The 16,135-nt window shown below is 44.5% G+C and overlaps 1 protein-coding gene across 1 annotated transcript in view; it reads right to left on the reverse strand.

Annotated features, from left to right (window-relative positions):
• The window catches only part of DYNLT5 (dynein light chain Tctex-type family member 5), an 80,673-nt gene extending 65,292 nt beyond the window's left edge, over positions 1–15,381 (reverse strand). Inside the window, exon 1 of the mRNA XM_085602343.1 lies at positions 15,306–15,381. The gene's annotated coding sequence lies outside the window, so the exon portion shown is untranslated. The remainder of the gene's footprint in view (positions 1–15,305) is intronic.
• Between the last annotated feature and the right edge of the window lie 754 nt (positions 15,382–16,135).

Consider the following 16,135-nt stretch of genomic DNA (forward strand, 5'->3'; position numbering starts at 1 on the left):
AAGTATCTCGCCTACTAAAGTAGAAGTTTTCGCTTGAGTGACTTAATATATGTATCCCAAAATTGAAATGCAAATATTTGAGACTGGTATTTGCCAAACTCATATGTTTGGATGTTTGGAGACAAATAGCTGGATTTCCAAAATATATTTAAAGCTCATATTTGAATAATAAATTATGAGGCACTGGGGAGACAGTACTTAAATGATTACCTTGTTGCTAGGGGTATTGCAGCTTTGGTTGTCATGAATAATCCTGATGCTTTCCAAATTGCTAAACTCATTTTCACATCACTGATGCCAACTGTGCCTGGTGCACTGAGGCAATCACTGCGGGTAATCTTGGGACGGTATAGCCACTAACGTAATCTTATCTGATATGTCACTATAATCACACTAAAAATATTAGTAGATCAATATGATTTTCATTGAACATAAGTATCATATCCTCACCGAAGATCCCCACACCGCCAAAGCTAACCTCCACAGAGGAATGAAGGCCGTAGCCGACTGGATGAAGGACAGCAGACTGAAGCTGAACTCAGACAAGATAGAGGTCCTCACTCTCTGACCCACCCCATCAGCCTGGGACGACTCTTGGTGGCCCACGTCACTAGGCACAGCCCCGGAACCCAGGGACCACGCACGCAACCTGGGGGTCATCCTCGACTCCACTCTCTCCATGACCAGGCAAGTCAACGCCGTCTCCGCGTCCTGCTTCAACACCCTCCGTATGCTCCGCAGGATCTTCAAATGGATCCCCCTCGATTCGAGAAAAACCGTTACCCAGGCCCTCATCACCAACAGACTCGACTACGGGAACGCCCTCCACTCAGGAACTACAAACAAGCTCCTGAGACGACTCCAACGCATCCAGAACGCCTCGGCCTGACTCATCCTCGACGTACCCCGCCGCAGCCACATCACACTCCACCTGAGAGGCCTGCACTGGCTCCCCGTCAACAAAAAGGATCACCTTCAAGCTCCTGATCCACGCACACAAAGCATTGCACAACACCGGACCCACCTACCTCAACAACCGACTCAGCTTCCACACCCCCACCCGAAGCCTCCGCTCCGCTCAGCCAACCTCGCCCTCGCCACAGTCCCTCGCATCCGAAAAACCACCGCCGTCGGCGGCAGATCCTTCTCCTACCTCGCCGCGAAGACCTGGAACACTCTCCCCACCATCCTACGACAGACCCAGGACCTGCTGGCCTTCAGAAGACTCCTCAAGACCTGGCTCTTCGACCAGTAGCACCCCCCCCCCCCCCTCCCCAGCGCCTTGAGACCCTCTCGGGTATGTAGCGCGCTTTACAAATGCAGTGATTGATTGATTGATTGAAGTACCACTTATTACAAAAAAGGTTGGAGACCCCTGCCATAGAACCTCTCAATAGAAAACCTTCATCTGTGATTGAAAAACCATGGCGTATGTTATGTAAGGATTGAATTGTCTTTTGAACACTTTCAATCCGATGAAGCCATCTCTGAAATATTTGCCTTAATTGCTTGCATTGTGTGGGGTCTTGATAATGTTTACTTACTTGTACACAATGGGGGTAGAAATTTGCTTATCTATAACAATTGGATGTGGTCTTGACTCATCTACTTTGAGACAAACACAAATGCTGTTTCTGTGGCTTGAGTAGCCTCATCAGTGGTTGCTTGCCAAGCATATTGTTGAGGGTAGCCTGCTAGTTTGCCTTTAAGAGGCATAGGTGTCATGTTGAATTACTATTTCTGCAACTGGAGAATCCGTATTTAATCCTTTGAGGGGTTTTGGAGACGATTCCTGAAACAGAGCTATTAAAAGATTGTGTTATTTGGAAATCTGGAATTCACTGCAAAATAAGTAAATATGAAAATGACAGCACTCCCCTATTAATGCTACTGTTTATTTGTCTATGTGTCTGTACCACTGCTTGGTGGTCATGAAAGCCAGACTAGCATGTTCAATGGGTGGCCATTCTTTGTTGACTTGTTGCTGGAGGAGGGATCCTATACCAGTGGCATTGACATCTACTGCCTATTATGAATTTTCTTGGATGTTAGCACTGCATATTTGTATCAGCAAGGAGGTACCATGAAATGCCTTTTGTGTGGTTTATTTCACTCCAATGAGAGTATCCTTTAGAAGAAGATCTCCTAAAGTGTTGTCAGTGCTGTGACATAGTGATGAAGTGTCCCCCGGCATGTAGGTGTACCCAGAAAACTGCAGACTCCCGACGCTCATTGAGGCAGCTTTGATGTTGTTTAGCTTTTTTAGGTCTAGTGTCACACTGTCTGTAGAAAACTGATATCTGACAAACTGAATATTTGATTGTAGAACCTCAAGTTTATTGCAGTACGGTGCCAAACTGCTATGCCGGATTCTTTTGAGTACAGCTGAAGTCTATGGAAGCAGAATACACCAGGATGTCATCAATGATATTTAGGACTCTCACAAGGACAGACTCCACTTCTTGCATGCAGCTCTAGAAATCTCAATTACACCGGGATTGAGAAGGCGGTGATACATTGAGAAGTTTTACTCCACATTAAGATTAGTGTTGGAGAACCACTTACAGCCATTCACCTCAGAGTCCAAATTATCCACCATGTGAGTGATTTAGAGTTGCCTTCTGAGGAGCTCGTTGGTATGTACATTTGCACAGAAAACCAAACTTTGCCGGGTAGCTTTGTTTTTTTGTGTTGACCACCGGGGACACCCATGGTATTGAGAAATTTGACTTTTCAAATTATTACCACTTGTTCCAGTAAGTTGGCCTTGTTTGCTATTTAGGTACACATGTGAAAAATGTATGGCAGTGTTGTGGTGCATCTTATTGCACTGCCTCAGCAGCTTGGGAATAAATTGTATTTTTGGAAAACATTTCAACATGAAACAATGAAAGCACCTGTGTAGATTGGTGCTACAACCATCTTAAATGTGTATGTTACATTTTGGGTGTGATTTCCATTTTATAGTTTTGCCACCCACCTTTCATATTATGTGGACATTATCATCATCGACAAGGCCTAGTTTTTCCAGGTGTGTATCTGCATTGTCTGGCAGTAGTGTTCTTATATGTAATCACACTGTTGCAGTTCACTTTGTAGCCTAGGGACTGTGCAGCAGAGTGACATACATCGGGCTAGTGTTTTACTTTCCTGCACATCCAGCAGTTTTTTTCCCTTGCAGGGAAGCCTGTGGTGTGGGACGATGGCCCTACATTATCAACCTGGGCTTTTCTTTCTCGGCCACACATTCTGGATTGAGTGCATAGAGAATTCATTCACATAAGCCACAGACCCAGTCTTACCTGATACTCCAGCAGAAGATGTCTCAATATGGAATGCACAAGTTTATGAAATGTATTGTGACTGCCCCCAGAGTCATCATGTTGTGTAGTTCCATTCTCGTTCCTCTTGGAATTGGTTGGGTGTGTTTGTGAAGCAGCAGCCTTAAATTATTTAGGCATGGATTTCTTCCCATGATGCAATAAATTCAAACATGCTGGCAACGTTGTGCAGGAAGAGTGGAAAGCAATTATGGTTTCTTTGGCCTTTTGTTTGGCACGGTGGAGGGCATATCTGGTATTTGGACAAAAAATTGGAAACACAAATAACGTGGGACAGAATATCGTGTCACAAATATTGAGGACAAGAATATCGTGTGGGTCATTTTCTATGGGCAAGTAAAGTTTTACTATATATAACTCCACATATATGTACCTTGACGATATATATCATCAAGGTACGTAGATTTGGAGTTAAGAATAGTAAATGTATACTTACCTATTTGCCCTTACCCACTCAATATTCATTTCCTCAATATTCTTTACACAATATCCGGTCAACACGATGTTGTTGTTCCCTATATTATAAATAAATATATTCTCTCTCGCCTTACATGTAGGAATTTGGGCCTGATCAAATTGACAAAGACTGGTCAAAAAAATCCCTTTTTCAGCAGTAACAAAAGAAAGATTGACTGGTGATTTAATGAAGCCAGCTCTGAAAAGGAAACAGGAGCCATAAGAGGGTAGAAAGACTAGTGGGTAAGTGTGTGAAATGATTATAGTAGAATAACTAGGAGATTTTAAGAGTTAACAAGTTGGATGAATAAAAACATAAATATTCCACTAATAGGTATGTACCCTCTGAAGAGGATGTCCGAATTGATTTGATTATGTCAGACACCCCTGCCTTCTTCTAAATAAGTAATGGGAAGTGGTGCGTGGTAATGTTAATTTAATTGAAAAAAGGATATGTGATTAATAGGCCCGTTATTTATAGGGTGCCAATCTAAATAGCCCAAAAAGAAGGAATATCAGCGAAAAGGTGCAACAGGATTTAAATACGACTGCACAAGTGATATTTCCCTGCTGAGATAAAATTTGGGTGAGACCCGCTATAGTTTTCTCTGTATAATGGTTTTAAAATAAAATAATAAAAAAACATTGAAATATGTGTTATGGCTATGGTTTGAAAATAATTATCAACCGAGGCGTTAAGTGTTTCCTTATAATATGGAAGCAAAAGAAAATATAGTGGTCTGGAAATAACACATCAACCGAGACATAGAGAATAATATAATTATAATCTGAAATGATCACAAATAAATATAGAGTGCACTGAACCAATTTAATAGTCTATGTTCACACAAGAAAATAATTGAATCTAATTGCATTTTACTGTTTATTTTTAGATGTATGGTCTGTTTTCATGGAAATTATGAAAAAGTCATGAATGTTATATGAGTCCTGAAGAAGGTGTTAAGGAAGCAAAAGATACACCGAAACGCGTCGACATATGGATCAATGGCTTGATATACTGTTTTAATAGGTTTATTTTATGTATTATGTGTACATGGGTAGTACATACCAGGAAATGAGTTTATGAAAAATTGGACTGACATATCTACTGTTTCTTGGACAACTATACCACTGGTGTAAATATATTGACATATTGTTGTATTTTGTTTTGTCTTAGATACATAATATGGATGTGATTATTTTATACCTATAAAGTGTTCATGAAAAATTGTGGCTACAGACATTGTGAATCAGTTACATCATTAGGATGATTTTTTAAATGTATTTTAAAATTAAATGCAATCAAAAGCGGGTCTTTTTGTGTATTGTGTGTAATAAAGTATAGTTATTCAAATAGACTTGTTATGACACTTAATGGTTGAGTGCAGATTCTGGTTCAGTGCATACTATTGAAAGCTAGTAAATTTGACACAGAAGTGAATTTCGTTTTTGATAAATTGCCGATATTCTGTCACTGACTGGCATATGTCATTGTCAGGATTGACATGGGGCCCAAAATGATAGTTAAGCACCCCTTGTGCCACATTATAATCGCCCACTTGGCCAGTGACTGCAAAAGCAAGAAGCAGCTTATAGCATTATGCCTTGTGATGTGCACAAGTAATGATTGCTTGGCTGAGTTATCTGTTTCTTTGATAATTGCTCAATGGCTTTCCAGAAGAGCATCACTACAGTCCATGGCCCCACCTCTTAGAATCATTGGTTCCCTGTGTCCTCCTCCCCATCTACTGTACCCCGTGTCACTGCTTTCTGGCTAGGTTTTCACTACATAAGAGAACATGTACACATGCCTAATTAATACATGCTAACACGCTATATAGGCAGGAGACTTTTGATTCTTTCAGCAGAAATTCCTGTCATTTTACTTTTGCTCCAGCTAAAACTTCCTACAGCATAAGAAAACTAAATAGAAAAATCAAACTACCCCAAGGTTTTCTCCAAAAATCCCCCTGATATGTTCCTAAATTTTGACATGGATGATAATGTTCTAAACGTGGGAGCCATGGGGACATTCGTGCAGACATGGCCCGGATCACCTTACACATTGAGAATAAATACGGAGACAGAGGCAACTGATCAAATGTTCAGGGCACGTGGGCCACAGGGCTGGAATCTTCATTTGTACACATGAAAAACCCTCAGTAGAGAGAGGACCGGGGTTGCATTGAGGGATGGAAAGACCATCATCTATCATGCTTGGCAAAAAACCCTGAGGGACCCACCCAATTTTGTGGCAGAGAGGTATATAACTTTCCCCTATAAAACCCTCCTGTAGACGGTCCGATCCACTACACTCACTCAGCACAACAGTATAGGCTGATATGAACACACTGTGCTTCAAGCACAGAAATGTGTTTAGATCCCCCGCCTCCCAATGGGTGCCAATAATCAGTTCAGCATTAATATACTTGCCTGCCTTGCCCAGCAGACAATAAGGTACTTAACCATGGACAAAGTATGGCGTCCAATGCAGCTGCAGCAAGTCGAGGATATCTCCAGGTAGAATGGAAGGAGTTTGCAGGCAAGGAGAAATGCTGGGAGTAAATGGATTGTGGCTGCAATGATTCAGCCCACACACTGAGACCAGAGCCCTCACAGCATGTGCAGGCCATATATACACAACACATGTCCTCTCATCACCAGGCCAGGGCGGAGTTTGCAAGCGACAAAAAAACTTTGTGGAGTTCCGCAAGCAGCGGAGTTCAGCGCGAACGTCTTCCTAATGCTCAAGTAGAAATTCTACCCGAGCGGCAGCTCGTGCTTGTCAACTTACAGTTGGCGGGCACGAGCAGAGAAAAGCTCTGCTGCGCTACACAGAGCATAGTTTTCTGCGGGGTGCAGAAAACTCCGCAAACGGAGCGGAGTTCACTGCCCAGGCCTACTCATCACCAGCCTATGGCTCAAATTATGATTCAGCTGGGGACATTTATCACATCCTGCAAATACGGACAACGAGGTGTGCTGTATTTAGCAGCTTCCATAAATACTCTCTTTAAGGGTTTTCCTCTGGAAAATAAATAATGACCTCTGGTAAGTTCCCCCTCAAATTCTGCATGCATCAGAATACAATTAATGTTTTCACCTGGAACATTTTACCAAGTTTGACTTACAAAACTTCAACAGAGGAAATTTGGAATGGTGCTGGGATTACCCTAATATTCACATTCACGATCCCTCTGCTGCACAAACACTGACTCACACAAGGATCATAATTTAGTTAACCACTCACAAGGGGCTTAGGGTGCTTGAGTGACACTTCCTTGAGGAGGCACAAGCAGAGACCACAGAACACGGTATGATGTGAAGTATACCAGTGCCCACTCGCACCACTATCATTCAACGTATTTCCTACAGATATAATATGCAGATAGCACCAAAAGGCCAAATCCAAAAGGGGCCCATTAGGGGCTGCAATAGGCACTGTCCAAGATGGTCAAACCATGTAAAACATCCTTATTCTCTAAATTCAGAGGGAAACAGTCTGATGCATGTGAACAGTCACCACCCTAATGGTTCCTTTGAGAGCCAATCGTTATGACCAGCGGCTGAAAGTAAAACCATTGTCTCTGACCCACAAGAATATGAGAAGCAGGAAAGAGCAATGCTCGCGAAGTTCCAAGGAAGGGATTATACAAGGAAAACAATTGAGTCAACTACACTGAAACCAGGTCAATAGAAAAACATTGTTACAAAAATAAACTCTAAAAAGTGAGGAAGCATTGTTACAAAAACAGCCCAGCAAAAGTGAGGAAGGGAAATTAACATATGTAAACATATTTTTCGAACTAAGTATTACAATTAAAAGCATGACCTTAAGAAATGTGAAGCTGACAGAGAATGACGAGTATTTCAAGAATTTTCCAACACTGGGATACATTCATCAGAACCTGCACATTATTCTACTTTCATTCCGAGCAGCAATGTGCAGGCGAGGGGGCTTGGGTATTGTAAATTCCAGGTGAGCCCAAAACAAAGACTGAAGTTAAGGGGCCATCAGGCCTCCTTTTGTTGGAGTATCCTGGCAGGTAGCTATCTGGAACCTCACACCTAGATAGAAATACAATGGAGAGGAAATAAATGCACACAGCTTGTTATAACTTCACAGATACTTAACAGAGGCATGCTTTCGACTTTTTCCAGTTCATGTATATAAGACACATGGACTGCAAGAATGTCAGATGTGTTTTTCTGTCCCGGTATTCCCACAAATAACAATTTGAATACAACTATTTGGTTTTATTTCTTTTATTGCACTACTCATCCCAATCTAGGATGTCTGATAGCTTTACACGCACACATCATATATTGACAATAAATCACGTGTGTGTAAACCAATGTACAGGAAGTGTTACCAAAGACAGTGAGGGTTACAAGGTTTAGGAGTTATATGTACTAGATGGCTCACTGTGCTATATTAAAAGCGTTACAATTTTATGAACTGAGGTAACAAAAGGATCTTTGTATTAAAAGCAGTAACCCACTTACCCATCTACATAAAATACAAATATGTAATCTGTGTGTCACATGATGTGCTCTGCAGAAGACATATTAACCCTCTAAGCTACTTTGATTCAAAACTGAGACGAGATCAAACACAGCAAGTGCATTAACCTCCAGAGTTATTTTACCATTATTATAATTCCCTGAGAATTACTGGGCACAGGTGCCTTAACCCCAAAAGATATTTTAAAATGCAGACTTTGCAGCCAGTAGAATTACTGCCACGTTTTTAAATGTATAAGTTGAGGCTCAGATTTTGTGTTGCGGTTGTGTCACTTTTTTGGCACAACTCTGATGTAAAATCTCATACGTTAAATATTGTAATGTGCTCAAATGTACTCATGATAGATCAGTATCTTTCTCGATGGTGTGGTTATAATAAAATAGGCAATTGATTTGCAAGATCAAAAATGTGTGGAGAAGACCTTGAGAAGGATGTTGGCAGGTATAGGCAAATGCAGGACAGGTTAGTAATGTCTGAAAGATGAACAGTGAGTTGGCCTGATGATGATGCTACAGGTTACATGGGCATTGTGCATGGAACCGAGAGAAACAGGGAGGAAGCATATTAAGAAGCTACTCTGACTTAGTGACGACATGGTATATTTATATACAGTTACACAGCGAAAGACTAAGAGCCTGATTTAGAGTTTGAAAGACTCTGTCACAAATGTGAAGGATATCCAGTACACTTTATCAGCAGAGCGTTATACCCTATGGCACTTGTAATACGGTGGACGGTATATATAAGCCATGTTTGTGATGGAGTATGCCATTTTAGAACATTGGAATGTTGGGAACTCCATTGAAAACAATGGAGTAGCTCTGGGCTTATAATGGCTGGTATAAGCCCGGAGCGCCAACATTCTAATGTTTATTTGTTCACAGCTGTGGCTGTGAACAAAGGATTCTGAGAAGCCCTCCCTGAAGCCTTTCTTTTATTTGTTAGAACATTCTGCTCTCTAGTGGCAGAATGTTCTAATAGCCTTATAGCTCTTCGTAGCTGGGCTATACCTGCTATTGGTAACCAACACGACATCTGGTCGAATGACTGGTGGCCTGACACACTGGGCAGCTGCCCATCCCCTGTATCCCATGGGGAAAATCTGGGGGTTATAGTGGACACATCTCTGTCCCTGAATTTACAGATTAGCAGAACAGTGTCCACCTGTGTTAGAAATGGGATTTCTGGCTGGCTAAGTCGGGCGCTTAAGCCAGGCAGAAACCACCTCTCTAGTCAGGGCAAGGATGTTACATGCCAAAGATAACCCCTGCTCACCCCCTTGGTAGCTTGGCACGAGCAGTCAGGCTTATTCCGGAGGCAATGTGTAAAGCATTTGCGCACGCTCACAGCAACAACATCCCAGGCCCACCACAAAAGAAACTCCACACAAGGTTATATATAAAAATAGCCTTTGTATTTTCATAACACATTAGAATGGTAATCACACAATATACACTGTGCCAACTGGCACTGGGCAATATTTACAAGGGATTATGTACACATGACAGGGCCACAGGGGCCACTGTCAGAACCATCACAAAGTGAACTTAGTAAGTGTAGAATTTAGCATAAACATAGAACACAACCAGTACTACTGGTAATCACTGCACTTAGCATCAGCCTGTAACATCAACTACATTAGGCTCAGTCTTACATTAGGTGCCAAACGCATTGTACGCCAACCTCATCAGCATAACCACATTATACAATTCTCTCACAAGTTTAAACACATTGGACCCTGACCTCCTAAGTATAACTACATTAGGGAATAACTATCACTAGCATAAACCATAAAAGGCGAACCAACCTCATAATCATAACGCACCTCTAGAGGTATCAACACAGGGGCGTAAATCATACTAAATGAATAGCATTTCCAAGCACCACACTCACATTAGAAGTCTAACGCATTAGACACTAACCTCCTAATCATAACTCACAGTAGGCATAATCATATGGACATAAATCACATTAGGGCCTGACGCCCTACACATCTAACAATCCCCCCCTGGCCAGCTGGCCATCACAAACAGGGGTTCAATTGCCCTATGTCCCGAGAGTCAGGGCTGCTGCTTAGTCAGCGAAAGTCAAGGGTGCACCACTGCGCCAACCTAAACGTGGCAGCTGCCCACTACTTGCTGGGCAGCTGAAAAAGTGTGGGGCAAAGGAGCGCATCTGACTCCTGACTTCACAACACCCCAAACGAATGGTGCGCCTAAACGATGCAGCTGCCCACAACTTGCTGGGCAGCTGTGAATACTCAAATGCGGCATGGGCTTTCAGTAGCCCTCGAAATCAATGTGCCCAATGTGGGAGCCACACGGGGCTCTGTACAGAAATACTGCACCGGTTTGGGCCACACGGGGCTCTAAAAATGCTAATGCCAGCGTTGGAGCCACACGGGGCTCTGTAAACAAGTAATTCCCCCTAGAACGTGGCGCGCACTGGCGCTGTAAATAATTATGTGCATGGTGGAGCCACGCACAGGTTCTAAAAATGAACATGTCCCCTTTGTTGGAGCCACTCGGGGCTCTAGAACAGCAATGCCACTGCGGAGCCACGTAGGCTCAGAAATGAGGTGCTCATCGTTGGAGCGGCCCACTGCACACACGGGCCGCTCTGACTCGGCGCCTCGTACCGGCGCCTTAACAAAACCTGCTCCCTCGATAAAGCCACGTAGGCTCTGAAAACAATGGTACCCCCACGTTGGAGCGCACTGGCTCTAAGCAAACTATGCCCCAAGATCGGTGGAGCAACCCGCTGCGAGGCTGGCCCGCTCAACATTGGGCAATGGTACGGTGCCTTGAAGAGCATCAAGCGACATGGAGCCCCCACTCACCGGGGCTCCACAAATACGTGACGAACCGTTGGGGCAGCCCTCTGTCAAGCAGGACTGCCCTGAAGAGATTCTACTCTCCCCCAGCCGGCTTCACTTACCGGGTCTGCAAAGGGGAGGCTCTCTCCCCGGACGGTTGCTCCTCTTCACATGCAGTGGGGGCAGGCACCGGCAATGTGCCTCGAGCCACCTCCGCCTTCCACCTGCACTCGTCGGCGCCTGCGGGGCTCTCCCTCGGCCATGAGAGCCCCGCACAGGCAGGCGCCATCTTCCTCCCTCCGGGCGTCTTCTTCTCGGCGGGCGGGACTTCCCGCCGTACTCCTCTTCCTGCTTCCGTCCGCAGGCCCCGCCCACAACCAGGCAGGCCGCGGTTCGCGGCGGCAGGGATTCAATCACTGAGTGGTAGGCTCCCTCTAATTTTAGAATAAAATAGCAAGCGGGGTGGGCACCCGCTCAATCCATTAAGGCGAAGTCACGGGGTGGGCACCCGTGTATCAATTAAAAATACACGACACGACGCAGGGTGGGCACCTGCTTAACTGACGAGAAATAAGCGGGGGGGGCACCCGCAAAAGCCCCCAAGGAGGGGGGAACCCAAACGAGGGGGGATTCCCTCGGCAAGGGCTGCTCAGCCCCCAGACTCTCCCTCTCCTAGGGAAATTAAATCGAAGCGTGCCAGGCCTCAAAATAAAGCGCAGGAAGGCTGTTGAAAGTCTGGCCAGATCAGTATCAAGAGCAAGAGGTCCAAGAAGTCCTGGGCATCAAAGAGGGAGCAAAACGGCTCCCAGCAAAGGAAAGTCCTCTAGGCATCCAGGAGTAGGGCAGGGCCCAGGGAGGCAAGCCTTCCCCTGAGCCCCAGCAGCAGCACACCCATGTTAGATTCAAGTCCAGAACAAGAACATTTTCTTGGGGTCACAGCCCCTACTTTTATACACACATTTCCCTTTGTGACACAGCACAGGTAAGGGGGGAACCAGATACAACTGGTTCAGGAGCACTTGAGCACTTTGTTTTGCTCAGCCCCTCTCTTCTATTCACAGGACAGGCCAGCGACATCAGACGCACCACGGGGGGTGGAGCCAGCATTGTGGAGGGAAGGCCCAGCCCTATTCAGGTCCCAGGTGCAACTCCTCCCTCCCATCTACATGCAGATCTCTCCATTCACCACCGGGCAGACTCACCCTGGCTACTGGAATTCCCCAGCCCTGTCACTCAAACTCCAGACAGGCAATTCACATCATAGGGCACAAAGACACGCCAACCTCTAGAAGTGGCACTTCTCCTATAGTTATAATACATCCGTGCACATCATTGCGCAGCATTTATTCTCACGAGTTCACACATACCAAACTCGCCCCTGCACTCCTCTCACATCAGGAACTGCCATGGACACACATATCCCCCATGCATTCCTATGGGAGGGCAGGCCAGTCTCACTACATGTAACACAGAGCGCACGCACTTTACCCTGGGACACAGTGCTAAAGTGCCTAGAGGCCTAAAACTACTAACACTACATAGGGGAAAAAGGCCAGGATAATTGCAAAAAGTTTATGGGTGAACCTGCCAAAAGGGCCAGGTCCAACAACCTGTTTTGAGATAATCAGGCTCCTTAGAAAAATCTCCCAGTACCTTTTGTTTGCATCACGAAAGCAGGCAATTATTGCCCTAATAATGTCCAGACTCGATTATTGTAATGCACTCTATCAGGGCATTAACAAAGGCTTGGTGCGACAGTTACAGCTAGTGCAGAATGCTGCAGCGAGGCTGGTGGTGGATTTGCCGAAATACCACTCAGTTTTGGCTGCCTTCATCTCGTTGCACTGGCTACCTCTGGATCGAAGAATTCTCTTTAAGACTCTATGCCTGACCCATAATGCCTACTACGGCCTAGGCCCTGAGTCCATTAAAGCGATGTTCCAGCGCTATGCCCCGACCAAGCAGCTTAGGTCTGCTAGCAAGAATCTGCTAGTAGTTACTAGGTAAAAAAAGGTTAGATGGGGAGGCAGGGCTTTTTCCACTGCCGCTGCTAGGTTGTGGAACTCTCTCCCTGATGGTCTATCTGGTCTTTCTGCAAGGCCTTGAAAACCTGGCTCTTTACACAGACTTCTGTATGAGTATTTTATTCGGTTTGTACATCAGTCCTCTGCAGCGCCTTGACACCCTTGGGCTAACTTAGCACTTTATAAATTTAATATTCATTCAAAGTCCCGCTAAATCCCCTCGAGCACCAAGAGGCCTTTGTGAAAACATTGGAATGTTGCTTTGCGGGCCTTTACCAGCCCGTAGAAACATGGAGCACTCTGCTCCTTGTCTTCAATGGAATGCTCCACATTCCAATGGTCTAATATAGTTTTATAGCCAGCCATAGTGGGCTATACTGGCTATTAAAGGCCCACTCCAGCGTTAAAGGCCCAAGCCGAAGACGAGGGACTTTAACAAGGAAGCAGGACTTTAATATCCGGTATAGCCCAGCTACGAAGGGCTATTAGGCTGTTAGAACATTCTGCCACTAGAGGGTAGAATGTTCCAAAAAAATAAAACAAAGGCCTCTCAGAGTTCGAGGGGTTTAAATTCCCTCGGGCTCTGAGAGGCCTTTGAAAACAACATTGGAATGTTGCTTTGTGAGCCTTTACTGGCCCGTAGAAGCACGGAGCACTCCATTGACCATTGCTACGGCGGGCTATAAGGCTATAATCCAATTTCTAAATCAGGCTCTAAGTAACAAGTTGTTTCTGTTTTTTCAGACACACGGACGCACCCAGGACATCAGTAGAGTACATGCTGGACCGCACATTGGGCACGGTCTTACTACGCAAGGTAGATGGAAACAAGTAATACGGAACAGTCAGTTGGTAAGGACAGGCTGTTTTCGTGGAGAGGGCGATTTTCAGGGATGGATACTCAAGAGTAGATGCCGGCTGTCAATGGAAAGGAAGGGAAGCACTGCGTGTAGAGCCTGGGGGGACGCATGAGGTACAGGGCTAGCGATAGGACAAGAGTATCATGCAAAGGCGCTGAGGTGCTTGGAAACGATGGTCTCAGGGTACATGCTGATTTGGGGATTGGTCGTTTGAATTTTGAGAAAGATAGGTGCCAACTGAGTGTTCATTCAAATTAGAGTCAGAGGTTCTTGGAGAGCTCAGACTAACACCACAAATAAAGATAAGCAGCGGTGAGACTGGTGTGGTACACCCTGCACTAACGCACTTCAGTGAAAGGGATCAGCGTTACTTTTCATGATACCACTTTTTTCTGCATAGATATATATTTTCCATAAAGAAGCGCACAGGATGCGCGAAATGCATTGGGATGGCAGTGTAAAAAGGACATGTTATTGGCGGGATGTAAAAAGCACAATAAAGGTGTATTTTGAACAACCCCTACAATTGTCAAACATATGAGGAAGTGGGAGAGAACCCGGTGATTTCATCAATAACTGAGAAACACCATAGAGGACCCTTAAGCACCAGTTAAAGAAGAGGATTGAGACACTAGATGTGTAGTGGGTGCAAGGGGTAACACTGTGGAAAAGTGAACACAGTCTTGTCAATCCAAGCAAAAGCCTCTAAGAAACGTCGGTTTCTAAGAGTGAATTATCACCAAATGAGCACCAATTCCCAATATCACATTCACTGTAACTCTACACCGCCCTGAAAAGGAAAGATTGGCTTCGAACAAGCTATTAACAGTGGGTCATGTTGCTGCATTTCCTGTTTTTTGTGCATTTGTTGCACTGTTACTCAACGAGATTTCAAACATGGAAATCTGCCACTACATGAAAAGAAAAACTGAAAACGCGCACTACTACCCGAAGACATTTTGGCGCTAGTCAAGTCTTTAGGAGTCTCCTGAAAGCGTTATCGTTTTCAGTAACCTCAATAGCTGTAGGCACACTGGCATGGATGCCGTAGGTATAGCTCGAATGCCGTTAACGTGCGCCTAATATGTGTGCCAAGCGACAAACCTTCCTTCCACATCCGATAACAAAGGCAGGCAGAAGTCCAAATAGAGCGCAAACGGATTATGGCGGTATTGGATGACATTAACTTTTCTTGTGGAAGGCGCAAACCACAAGAACAGTCTTTCCTAGGCCTGAGGAAATCGTAGTTGAAACAGCACGATACGATCAGTAGAGTGCACTTACCGTGTCTCGGCACAGCCACCCGCTCTTTTCACACGCCACGGCACCCCTTGCACCAGTGTACCGCGTCCAGTTGCCAGGGCAACACATACGCTTAGAAGGAAGGCGGGTTCACGAATGACTCACCAATAACGTCCAGTTCAAGGGAACTTCATAGCCAATAGAAGTTGCTGAAAAAAGGGGCCGGCCACTTAGCCTGAAAGAGAAAGTGTGCAGCTATAAACACGGAAATGCAGTCGAGCCCGGAGAGGCCATTAACAAGCATTTACAATGCAACGGTCTCGGCATTGTTAAAGTTAGAGCTATTGGCATTGCTCATGACATTATTTTTTTTTGTTTTTGTTTTTAAAACATTTAAAGAAACGGCATTGTTATTTACAATGTCAATAGCTTAATCACTCTCAAAAGCGAGATTTATTATGCGAGCATTATTTGGGAAGTTTGGCAAATCCATAATTATGAGGAAAACGCTGCAGCATCGCAAAATGCCAGTGGCCCAGACTAATATGCATGATTAGTATTTGGATTCCATGCCCATTCCTTCTTTGTCCTCTCTGCTGAAACTGCTGTCTGAAGTGTCAAATTTTATTAATACTAAACTAAAATCGCACTACCGTGCCAGGGCCAGACTTGGCGTTGATAATGATTGTTTGAAAAGGGAACTTTGAAAGGATACGAACTTGACCAATTCTGGTTTCAAAATATAAGAGAACACTGTAGAGGCATGCGTCTACCGACTGTTATATATAATTTGGGATATATTTCTTAATCTGTCGAGTTCAGCCACTGCATGATTATATTGTTGTCTCTTTTTGAAACTCAGGAGCAGTAGC

This window comes from Triturus cristatus, chromosome 4_2, assembly GCF_964204655.1.
Source record: "Triturus cristatus chromosome 4_2, aTriCri1.1, whole genome shotgun sequence".
Lineage (NCBI taxonomy): Eukaryota > Metazoa > Chordata > Amphibia > Caudata > Salamandridae > Triturus > Triturus cristatus.